Genomic DNA, 12,986 nt, shown 5'->3' with positions numbered 1-12,986 from the left:
CCTTACCGACTGAGCCACAGGCGCCGCCCTGCCAATTTCTCTTTACAATAAAACATTTCATTGTTATAGCTGAAATTTTTTTTCTTTGAAACAGAGTTTCACTACATTGCCCTCAGTAGAGTGCTGTTGCATCACAGCTCACAGCAACCTCAAACTCTTGCACTTAAGCAATTTTCTTGCCTCAGTCTCCCAAGTAGATGGAACTACAGGTGCCTCCCACAACAACCAGCTATTTTTTGGTTGTAGTTGTTTGGCAGGCCTGGGCTGCATTCAAAACTGCCAGCTCCAGTGTATATGCTGGTGCCCTAGCTGCTGAGCTACAGGTACAGAGCCTGCCCAGCTATTTTTAGATACTGGGTCTTGCTCTTGCTCAGGCTGGTCTCAAACTCATGAGCTCAGGTTATACCTTGCCTCAGCCTCCCAGAGTGTTAGGATTACAGGCGTAAGCCATAGCTCAAGTTTTGAGACCTCCTTGAGGTGACCCAAGCTGAACTCTCCACTTCTTTGGGTCCCACTCTACCTGTGTTCCTCTCAGAACTCCTGAGAGTTTTGATTGCATCTGTGAGTGACTATTCTACTTCCAGTGATTAAGTCTAGCCATCTCAGAGCCCACGGGACCAGGCATGTTATTTATCAGCAAATACTAGTTTATTATAAAAACTTTCTCAAATGGGGCCAGGATTTTCTACAGATTATTTGTAGACTTAAATTCTAACACCTGGGGCAGTGCCTGTGGCTCAAGGAGTAGGGCGCTGGCCCCATATACTGGAGGTGGCAGGTTCAAACCCAGCCCCAGCCAAAAACTGTAAAAAGAAAAGAAAAAAGAAAATCCTTACGACTTGGCACCTTTGGCTCAAGTGGCTAAGGTGCCAGCCACATATACCTGAGCTGGTGGGTTTGAATCCAGCCCAGGCCCGCCAAACAACAATGACGGCTGCAACCAAAAAATAGCCGGGCGTTGTGGCGGGCGTTGTTGCGGGTGCCTATAGTCCCAGCTACTTGGGAGGTGGAGGGAGGAGAATCGCTTGAGCCCAGGAGTTGGAAGTTGCTGTGAGCTGTGATGCCATGGCACCCTACCCAGGGGGACAGCTTGAGGCTCTGTCTCAAAAAAAAAAAAAAAAAATTCTGACTCCTGGAGTGAGAGTAGCAACCTACTATACATCCGGGTAAGTCTGGATATACCTAGGCCGCCTGTCCTACATCTTTCTCCCCTTAAAAGCCCTTTGCTGGCTTACCACAACGCTCAATTCCATGCCGTGCCACATGCTCTGCTGGGTACCTCAGGAATGACAATATTTAATTACTTAAAAAGTATGTTAGGTCGGGTTCGTGTTTATTTTATTTTGGCTTTTCCAGAAGAGGTGAAGAAGCTGATATGCAGATACGGAGTATGCAATAAGATTGTTTCTTTTTTTTTTTTTTTTTGTGGTTTTTTTTTTTTGGCCGGGGCTGGGTTTGAACCCACCACCTCTGGCATATGGGACCGGCGCCCTACCTGCTGAGCCACAGGCGCCGCCCGATAAGATTGTTTCTTAACAAATTCATGAGTTGAAATGTAAAAGTGGTTACACATGAAGCTGATGGAGGATTAAAAGGTGCAGTGAAGTAGGGGTGGTGCCTGTGGCTCAAAATAATAAGGCGCTGGCCCCATATGCCAGAGGTGGTGGGTTCAAACCCAGCCCCGGCCAGAAACTGCAAAAAAAAAAAAAAAAAAAAATGTGCAGTGAAGAAAAGGCCATGACTCGGGTGGCGCCTGTGGCTCAAGGAGTGGGGCGCCGGTCCCATATGCCGGAGGTGGTGGGTTCAAACCCAGCCCCGGCAAAAAAAAAGAAAAAAGAAAAGGCCATGACTCAGAAGAGCACTGCCATCAACACCATTAATCTCCAGTACAAAGACCTGGCTGCAAGGTGACCAGGCGCAGCATCACGACGACCAAAAGCGAAGACATTACTAAGAAAAGCAGTGAAGCTAGGGAGACAAATTCAAGTTTGGAAAAAGCCCTTCTTCCTCTCTGGGCCCAACTCACAAAACCTCCTGCCCCACCCCTTTCTCCAGCTGAGGAGTCCTTGAGCCCTGAGCATGTAAAACTTCACTCACTTTGAAGTGGACTCTCACAGATTTGCAGAAAATGGTCTCAGTGACATCGACGTTATTTTAGAAGATTTTTTTTTTTTTTTTGAGACAGAGTCTCAAGCTGTCGCCCTAGGTAGAGTGCCATGGCATTACAGACAGCAACCTCCAACTCCTGGGCTCAAGCAATTCTTCTGCCTCCGCCTCCCAAGTAGCAGGGACTACAGGGGCCTGCCACAATGCCCGGCTGTTTTTTGGTTATAGTCGTCATTGTTGTTTGGCAGGCCAGGGTGGATTCGAACCAGCCAGCTCAGGTGTATGTGGCTAGCACCTTAGCCACTTAAGCCACAGGCTCTGAGCCTCTTTTTTTTTCTTTTTAAGAGACAGAGCCTCACTTTATTGCCCTTGGTAGAGTGTTGTAGTGTCACAGCTAACAGCAACCTCCAGCTCTTGGGCTTAGGCGATTCTCTTGCCTCAGTCTCCCCAGTAGCTGGGACTACAGGCGCCTGCCACAATGCCTGGCTATTTTTGTTGTTGTTGTTGCAGTTTAGCTGGGGCCGGGTTCGAACCTGCCACCCTTGGTATATGGGGCTGGTGCCCTACTCACTGAGCCACAGGCGCCGCCCAGAAGATCTTTGTTCTTTCCTATTTTTCTTCTCCTAGAACCACTGTTGAACATTGTTTAATTGTTTATTTTCACTAATGCACTTGGCTTGAAAAACCAAAAAAAAAAAAAAAGTAAGTTCAGCCAGATGTGGTGACTCACACCTGTAATCCTAGCACTCTGGAAGACCAAGGTGAGTGGATTGCCTGAGCTCTCAGGTTCAAGACCAGCCTGAGCCAGAGCGAGGCCTCATCTCAAAAAAAAAAAAAAAAGGGCGGCGCCTGTGGCTCAGCGGGTAGGGCGCCGGTCCCATATGCCGGAGGTGGCGGGTTCAAACCCAGCCCTGGCCAAAAAAAAAAAAGCCAGGTGCCTGTAGTCCCAGCTACTTGGGAGGCTGAGCCAGGAGAATCGCTTGAGCCCAAGAATTTGAGAATGCTGGGAGCTGTGATGCCAGGGCACTCTACCAAGGGGACAAAGTGAGACTCTGTCTCTAAATAAAGAAAGAAAGAAACAGAGCAACACAAGGAGGAGCAGGTTATGGGGGTAGGTGGATGAGACATCTAGATGGAGATATTTAGGCAGATAGTAACAAAAGGCTTAGAGGAGGAGTGTGTTTTTTGGGTTTTCTTATTTCCTGAGACACAGTCTTACTCTGTTGCCCAGGCTAGAGTGTTGTGGTACCAGTCTAGTTCACAGCAACTTCAAATTCCTGGGTTTAGGGCGGTGCCTGTGGCTCAGCGGGTAGGGCACCGGCCCCATAGGCTGAGGGTGGTGGGTTCAAACCCAGCCCCGGCCAAACTGCAACAAAAAAATAGCCGGGTGTTGTGGCGGGTGGCTGTAGTCCCAGCTACTTGGGAGGCTGAGTCAAGAGAATCGCCTAAGCCCAAGGATTTGGAGGTTGCTGTGAGCTGTGTGATGCCACGGCACTCTACCGAGGTTGATAAGGTGAGACTCTGTCTCTACAAAAAAAAAAATTCCTGGGTTTAGTTCATCCTCCTGCCTCAGTCTCCCGAATAGCTGTGACTACTGGGGCTATCGGCACCTGCCACAACACCTGGCTAATTTTTTCTTTCCTGTAGAGACAGTCTCATGTTGTCGCCCTCTGTAGAGTGCCGTAGCATCACACAGCTCACAGCAACCTCCAACTCCTGGACTTAGGCGATTCTATTGCCTCAGCCTCCCAAGTAGCTGGGATTACAGGCACCTGCCACAACACCCGGCTATTTTTTTGTTGCAGTTTGGCTGGGCCGGGTTTGAACCCGCTACCCTCAGTATATGGGGCCGGCACCCTATCCACTGAGCCACAGGCACCGCCCAACTTTTTCTATTTTTAGTAGAGACAGGGTCTTGCTCTTGCTCAGGCTGGTCTCAAACTCCTGACCCCAGATTCCTAGAGTTCTAGCATTATAGGCATGAGCCATCATGCCCAGCCCCAAGGAGTGTGGTTTAGAGGCAAAAATGGTTGCTGGTGGGCGGCTCCTGTGGCTCAGCGGGTAGGGCGCCGGTCCCATATGCCGGAGGTGGCGGGTTCAAACCCAGCCCCGGCCAAAAAAAAAAAAAAAAAAAAAAAAAAAATGGTTGCTGGATGTGGTGGCTTGCACCTGTAGTTCCAGCTACTTCGGAGGCTGAGGCATGGCAGGAGGATTGCATAGCCCAGGAATTTGAGGTTGCAGTGAGCTAGGTTGATGCCACTGTGCTCCAGGGTAGGCAACTAAAGCAAGACTCTGACTCAAAAAAAAAAAAGAGAGATTGGTTGGCTCAGCGCCTGTAGCTCAGTGGCTAAGGCGCCAGCCGCATACACCAGAGCTGGTGGGTTTGAATGTAGCCCAGGTGTGCCAAACTCAACAATGACAACTACAATCAAAAATATAGCCGGGCATTGTGGCGGGTGCTGGTAGTCCCAGTTACTAGAGAGACTGAGATAAGAGAATCACTTAAGCCCAAGAGTTGGAGGTTGCTGTGAGCTGGGATGGCCACAGCACTATACTGAGGACAATATAGTGAGACTGTGTCTCAAAAGAAAAAAAAAAAAATAGGCTTGGCACCTGTGGCTCAAGCAGCTAAGGCACCAGTCACATACACCTGAGCTGTTAGGTTCGAATCCAGCCCGGGGCCCACCAAACAACAATGACGGCTCCAGTCAAAAAATGGACGGGTGTTGTGGCGGGCGCCTATAGTCCCAGCTACTTCAGAGGCAGAGGCAGAAGACACGTTTGAGCCCAGGAGTTAGAGGTTGCTGTGAGCTGTGATGCCATAGCACTCTACCCAGGGTGACAGCTTGAGGCTCTGTTTCAAAAAAAAAAAAAAATAGAAAAACTGAGGCAGGAGGATCCCTTGAGCCCAAGTTGGAGGTTGCTGTGACCTCACACCATGGCACTATACTCTGGGCGACAACTTGAGACTCTGTCTCCAAAAAAAAAAAAGAAAGAAAGAAAGAAAAACATGAGGGGGCCTAGGCCTGAGGCTATGGGCTCACAATCCTTTCAGGTTAAGTGACATAGAGAGGTAGATGGGAAGGAGTAAGGAAGGAGTCATGCACCTAAGGGAAATAATGTTTTATAAAGAATGGTTTGTTGGGGCAGCGGCTGTGGCTCAGTGAGTAGGGCGCCGCCCAATATACCAAGGGTGGTGGGTTCAAACCTGGCCCTGGCCAAACTGCAACAACAAAAAAAAATAGCTGCACATTGTGGCAGGCAGCTGTGGTCCCAGCTATTTGGGAGGCTGAGGCAAGAAAATTGCCTAAGCCCAAGAGCTGGAGATTGCTTTCAGTTGTGATGCCACAGTACTCTACCGAGGGCAACAAAATGAGACTCTGTCTCTTAAAAAAAAAAAAAAGGGGGCGGCACCTGTGGCTCAGTGAGTAGGGCGCCGGCCCCATATGCCAAGGGTGGCAGGTTCAAACCCAGCCCCGGCCAAACTGCAACAAAAAAATAGCTGGGTGTTGTGGTGGGCGCCTGTAGTCCCAGCTGCTCGGGAGGCTGAGGCAAGAGAATCGCGTAAGCCCGAGAGTTAGAGGTTGCTGTGAGCCGTGTGAAGCCACGGCACTCTACCCGAGGGCGGTACAGTGAGACTCTGTCTCTACAAAAAAAAAAAAAAAAAAAAGGTCTATTGGGACAAGTGCTTGTGGATTGAGTGCTCCTCAATAAAATCAATCTCAGGGGAGCAGCTGGAACTAAAGCTAGACAGACAACTGTCTGGGACATACCAGATCCTACTCTAGGAGCTAATTGTACAGTGCCACAAAATTACTTATACGCTTGTGAAAATGTGTTCCACATGGCCACCTCCAGAGATCTTGAATTGGAAAGTCTAGGTACCTAGTGTTCTACTTAGTGATCCACCAACTGGACCCATGAGGAAAGACTTCCCACTCCAACGCTCCCCTCTTCTATGTAGGATCAATGTGGCCTAACTACACTCTCTCTAGGATGGGCACTCAAAACTTTCCAAACTGACTTCAACCTCTTCTCTTCTCAGACTGCTTAGTGACTCATCCTTCCCTGTCTACTTTTTTTCCTGTCAATTATGTCATGGGCTGCCAGTGAAGGAACTCCAGCTATCTTACTTATTTTTCTCCTTCTTTTTTTAAAACAAGAGGTAAAAGCAGGAAAGGTAACTTCTGAACTGTGGCTGACCCTGGCTGGGGAACATTCCTTCTCAGACTTTAAGCTGCCTGAGTCCCTCAATTGAAAGTCCTTTCCAACTCTCTCTTCTTCAGGAAGACTCTATAATAGAGCAAGTTAAGACAGCACACACAGACACATATACTCTCACACATTTTTATCATTCAAGCATGAACCTGCTATTGGCTTCAACCTGCACCCACCCCACCCCATTGTAAATTAGCAGACCAAATGAACAAAAGTAGGAATCACATTCAGCCTGCTTGAGGTCCTGACTTTAGGTAGAAATGGCTTTAGGGCAATGTTTGCTCCGGGAACACACAGGAACATCTAGGCCACAGACCTTACTGAGAAGGGGATGGGTCCTACTGCTACTCAACTAGTTTCATAAGCTTCCATTTTAGCAGTTTTTGCAGAACTGCTTATGTGGGTTTTTTAAAAAAAATTTAATCTGATAAAAATAAAGTCAGGAATTTCTTGCATAATTAGCTCTTGGTCAAATGACTTCCTTATTCTTTTTTTTTTTTTTTTAGAGACATAGTCTCACTTTGTCACCCTCAATAGAGTGCCAGGGCTTCACAGGTCACAGCAACCTCCAGCTCTTGAGCTTAGGTGATTGTCTTGCCTCACTCTCCTGAGTAGCTGGGACTACAGGGGCCCGCCACAATGCCCAGCTATTTTTCTGTTGCAGTTTGGGGTCCGGTTCGAACCCACCACCCTCAGTATATGGGGCCAGCACCCTACTCACTGAACCACAGGCACCACCCAATGACTTCCTTATTCTGACTCAACGTTGTCCCACAAACAACATTTAAAGCAAGCTTATTTTCAGATTAGTAAATCTGAAATAAGTAAATTTCAGAGATTAGTAAATCTCTTAATTTTTTTTTTTTTTTTTTGTAGAGACAGAGTCTCACTGTACCGCCCTCGGGTAGAGTGCCGTGGCGTCACACGGCTCACAGCAACCTCTTAACTCTTGGGCTTACACGATTCTCTTGCCTCAGCCTCCCGAGCAGCTGGGACTACAGGCGCCTGCCACAACGCCCAGCTATTTTTTGGTTGCAGTTTGGCCGGGGCTGGGTTTGAACCCGCTACCCTCGGCATATGGGGCTGGCGCCCTACTCACTGAGCCACAGGCGCCGCCCAATCTCTTAATTTTTTAACTTTTGGATAATATTAAGTAAAAGAAATACTAAAGATTTCCCTAAGAGCAGTGGTTATGGCACTGGCCACATACACAGAGGCTGGCGGGTTCAAACCTGGCCCAGGCCACCTAAACAACAATGACAACTGCAACAAAAAATAGCCGGGCATTGTGACGGATGCCTATAGTCCCAGCTACTTGGGAGGCTGAGGCAAGAGAATCGCTTAAGCCCAAGAGTTTGAGGTTGCTGTAAGCTGTGATGCCACAGCACTCTACGCAGAGCGACATAGTGAGACTCTGTCTCCCAAAAAAAAAAAAAAAAAAAAATTTCTGCTGGACCAAGTGTAGGGGCTCGTGCCTGTAATCCTAGCACTCGGGGAGGCCAAGGCAGGTGGATTGCTTGAGCTCACGAGTTCAAGACCAGCCTGAGCAGCCCATCTTTACTAAAGATATAAAAAGACTACTTGGGATGCTGAGGCAAGAGAATTGCTCAAGGCCAAGAGTTTGCAGTTTCTGTGAGCTCTCACACCAGGGCACTCTACCGAGGGTGGCATAGTGAGACTGTGTCTCAAAAAAAAAAAAAAAAAAAGAAAGGAAGAAAGAAAAAGAAACTAGCCTGTAGTCCCAGCTAATCAGGAGGCTGAGGCAAGAAGATCTTTTTTTATTTTTGAGACAGAGTCTCAAGCTGTTGTCCTGGGTAAAGTGCTGTGGTGTCTTAGCTCACAACAACCTCCAATTCCTGGGCTCAAGCAATCCTCTTGCCTCAGTTTTTCTATTATTATTTTTTTTTTTTGTAGAGACAGAGTCTCACTGTACCACCCTCAGGTAGAGTGCCATGACATCATACGGCTCATAGCAACCTCTAACTCTTGGGCTTACGCGATTCTCTTGCCTCAGCCTCCCAAGCAGCTGGGACTACAGGTGCCTGCCACAACACCCGGCTATTTTTCTGTTGCAGTTTGGCCGGGGCTGGGTTTGAACCCGCCACCCTTGGCATATGGGGCCGGCGCCCTACTCACTGAGCCACAGGCGCTGCCCAATTTTTCATTTTTATAATTAGGTTTTGTCCCATTTTCTAGTGGTGCTGAGACTTGTCCTACTTGTCTTCCTTAAGACTACTACAAATAGGGTGGCGCCTGTGGCTCAGTTGGTAAGGCGCCGGCCCCATATACCGAGGGTGGCGGGTTCAAACCCGGCCCTGGCTGAACTGCAACCAAAAAATAGCTGGGTGTTGTGGCGGGCGCCTGTAGTCCCAGCTACTCGGGAGGCTGAGGCAAGAGAATCACTTAAGCCCAGGAGTTGGAGGTTGCTGTGAGCTGTGTGATGCCACAGCACTCTACCAAGGGCCATGAAGTGAGACTCTGTCTCTACAAAAAAAAAAAAAAAGACTACTACAAATAGGGGCGGGGGTCTGTGGCTCACTGGGTAGGACACGGGCCCCATGTACCGGAGTGGTGGGTTCAAACCCCACCCTGGCCAAAAACTGCAAAAAAAAAAAAAAAAGAAGCCAGGCGTTGTGCTGGGTGCCTGTAGTCCCAGCTACTTAGGCAGGAGGCTGAAGCAAGAGAATTGCTCAAGCCCAGGAGTTGGAGGTTGCTGTGAGCTGTGATGCCATAGCACTCTACCGAGGGTGACATAGTGAGACTGTCTCAAAAAAAAAAAAAAGGAAAAAAAAACTACTATAAATAGCATAGGAGAAGTTGCTAAAAAAAGAAGAGGAAAGCAGACAACCTCTAATGTAAGTTTTAAACTAATGTCAGTAACCAACGTTCTTGTCCATAAATAACAGAACTGTAGGTAACATTTTTGATAACATTTGATCAAAACATTTGATAACATTTTTTGATAACATTTTTTTTTTTTTTGTAGAGACAGAGTCTCTTGGGCGGCACCTGTGGCTCAAGGAGTAGGGCGCCGGTCCCATATGCCGGAGGTGGTGGGTTCAAACCCAGCCCCGGCTGAGAAAAAAAAAAAAAAAAAAGAGACAGAGTCTCACTTTATGGCTCTCGGTAGGGTATCGTGGCCTCACAGAGCTCACAGCAACTTCCAACTCCTGGGCTTAAGTGTTTCTCTTGCCTCAGTCTCCCGAGTAGCTGGGACTACAGGCGCCCGCCACAACGCCCATTTTTGGTTGCAGTTTGGCAGGGGCCGGGTTTGAACCCGCTACCCTCTGTATATGGGGCCGGCGCCTTACCGACTGAGCCACAGGTGTCGCCCTATTTGATAACATTTTTTAATAGTTTCTTTCTTTTTTTTTTTTTTTTTTTGTGGTTTTTGGCCGGGGCTGGGTTTGAACCCGCCACCTCCGGCATATGGGACCAGCGCCCTACTCCTTGAGCCACAGGCGCCACCCACATTTTTTAACAGTTTCAAAGAACTTTCATACAAGGGGGCAGGTCTTGTTAGGATTGGCATTCCAGATCTAGATTCCTCACACAGTGGTAACTCATTCATAGAAGATTAATTATTATTTGGTTATTTAAGGCAGTTTTAATTCCACATTTACTTTCCCCTGCTTTCTCTCTCTCTCTCTTTTTGCGGGGAGGGGGCTATCTGTAGTTATTATTCCCCTGCCATCTACGCAACTCTCTTTTTTTTTTTTTTTTTTAAGACAGAGTCTCACTTTGTCACCCCAGATAGAGTGCACTAGAGTCATAATAGCTGGGTACTATTATGAGTAGCTGGGACTACAGGCACCTGCCATAACGCCCGGCTATTTTTTTAGAGATGTGGTCTCGCTCTAGCTCAGACCAGTCTCAAAACCATGACCTGAGACGATCTGCACTCGGCTCCCAAAGTGCTAGGATTATAGGCCTGAGCCACCATGCCTGGTCCTACCCAACTCTTTCCTTTTTTTTTTTTAGAGACAGTCTCACTTTATCACCCTCGGTAGAGTGCTGTGGTGTCACAGCTCACAGCAACCTCCACCTTAGGTGATTCTCTTGCCTCAGCCTTTTGAGTAGCTGGGACTATAGGCACCTGCCACGATGCCCGACTATTTTTTGTTGTGGTTTGGCCAGGGCTGGGTTGCAACTCGCCACCCTCAGAATATGGGGCTGGTACTCTACCCACTGAGCCACAGGCGCCACCCCCTACCCAACTCTTCTTTTTTTTTTTTTTTTGTAGAGCCAGAGTCTCACTTTATGGCCCTCTGTAGAGTGCAATGGCCTCACCCAGCTCACAGCAACCTCCAACTCCTGGGCTTAAGCGATTCTCTTGCCTCAGCCTCCCGAGTAACTGGGACTACAGGCGCCCGCCACAACGCCTGGCTATTTTTTGGTTGCAGTTTGGCCAGGGCCAAGTTTGAACCTGCCACCCTCGGTATATGGTGCTGGTGCCCTACCAACTGAGCCACAGGCACGGCCCACCCCCTACCCAACTCTTAAGAGGCCTCTGTTATCAGATTGTGTGTGATGGATGTCTTTGGGAGTGCTAATTAATTTCAGTTAGCCAAAACCCAACATGAAAATAGTAACCATGTTCAAATTACCCATCATACCTTTACCGTGGCAGCTTCCCTTCCTCTATCCCCAGGAAGGGGATACATGAACATGGCTGGTTCATTTCTCCTATTCTTCCTCTTAGCCACTTCCCCAGTGAGAGTTTCCTAATGGGTCTCTATCTGGACTGTACCCTTGTGGGCATAAAGCACCTCAGCCATTTTGTTTCTGCTCTAAAACTACTTACAATGCCTGCCTTTTTTTTTTTTTTTTTTGAGACAGAATCTCATTATGTTGCCCTCAGTAGAGTGCCATGGTGTCACAACTCACAGCAACCTCCAAATCTTGGGCTTAAGCAATTCTCTTGCGTAAGCCTCCCAAGTAGCTGGGACTACCGACGCCTGCCACAACACCTGTCTTTTTATTTTGGTCAAGACAGAGTTTTACCCTATGCCCTGAGCAGAGTGCAATGGTGTCATAGCTCACTGCAACCTCAGATTCAGGCTATGGGCATCCTGCTGCCTCAGTCTCCGAAGCCGCTGAGATTACAGGCACTTGCGTTGGGGCCTGGCTGGGTTTTTCCGTTTTTCTTCATGAGTCAGGTTCTCACTCTCGCTCAGACAAGCCTCGAACTCCTGAACTCAAGCAATTCTCCCACCACAGCTTCCCACAGTGCTGGGATTAGGGGTGTGAGCCACCATGCCTGGCAACACCTGGCTATTTTTTTTGTTATTGTTGTCATTGTTGTTTAGCAGGCCCTGGCTGATTTGAACCCACCAGTCTCATTGTATGTGGCCAGCACTCTAATCCACTGAGCTATGGGCACCAAGCCTTTTTTTCTTTTTCTTTTTCTTGAGACAGAATCTCTGTCTCCCAGGGTAGAGTGCCATGGCATTATCATAGTTCATAGCACCTCAAACTCTTGGGCTCAAGCAATCATTTTCCCTCAGCTTCCCAAATAGCTGGGACTGCAAGTGCTGGCCACAACATCCAGCTAGTTTTTCCACTTTTATTTATTTATTTATTTAAAGACAGTCTCACTTTATCCCTTGGTAGAGTGCTATGGCATCACAGCTCACAGCAACCTCCAGCTCTTGGGCTTAGGCAATTCTCTTGCCTCAGCTTACTGAGTAGCTGGGACTACAGGCACCCGCTAGAACGCCTAGCTATTTTTTTGTTGCAGTTTGGCCGGGGCTGGGTTTGAACCTGCCACCCTTGGTATATGGGGCCGGCGCCCTACCCACTGAGCCACAGGCACCACCCTTTTCTACTTTTAGTAGAGATGCAGTCTCCCTCTTGCTGAGGCTGGTCTCCAACTCCTAAGCTCAAGCAATCCACCTGCCTTAGCCTCCCGGTGTGGTAAGGTGGTAGACACCTAGTCTCTGTACTCCTATCTAGCTTTAGATTCTCTGAGACTCCTTTTTTTTTTTTCCTTTTGAGACAGAGTTTCACTTTGTTGCCCTCAGCGGGGTGTTGCGATGTCATAGCTCACAGCAACCTCCCTCACTCCAACTCTTGGGCTCAAGCGATTCTCTTGCCTCAGCCTCCCAAGAAGCTTGGACTATAGGCACCCACCACAATACTCGGCTAATTTTAGAGATGTGGTCTGGCTTTTGTTCAGGTTGGTCTTGAACCTGTGAGCTCAGGGCAATTCACCCACCTCAGCCTCCCAGAGTGTTAGGATTACAGGCGTAAACCACTAAGCCTGGCCCTATTCCCTGAGACTTTTTTTTCCCTTCTTTTGGAAATAAGAGTCTGGCTCTGTTGTCCAGGCTAGAGTGCAACTTTGAACTCCTTGGTAAGTGATTTTCCTGCTTCAGTTTCCAGAGGAGCTGAGACCAAAGGCTCCCAACACAACACCTGACTATTTTTTTTTTATTTTAGTAGAGATGTGATCTCACTCTTGTTCTGGTCTTGAACTACTGAGTTCAAGAGATCCTCTGGGCCGGGTGTAGTGGTTTACGCCTGTAATCCTAGTACTCTGGGAGGTTGAAGTGGGTGGATTGTTTGAACTCATGAGTTGGAGAGAAGCCTGGGCAAAAACCAAGACCCCGATCTCTACTAAAAATAGAAAAACTGAGGCAAGAGGATTGCCGGAGCCCAAG

This window comes from Nycticebus coucang, chromosome 8 (genome assembly GCF_027406575.1).
Source record: "Nycticebus coucang isolate mNycCou1 chromosome 8, mNycCou1.pri, whole genome shotgun sequence".
Classification (NCBI taxonomy): Eukaryota; Metazoa; Chordata; class Mammalia; order Primates; family Lorisidae; genus Nycticebus; species Nycticebus coucang.
This window is presented reverse-complemented; position numbering follows the sequence as displayed.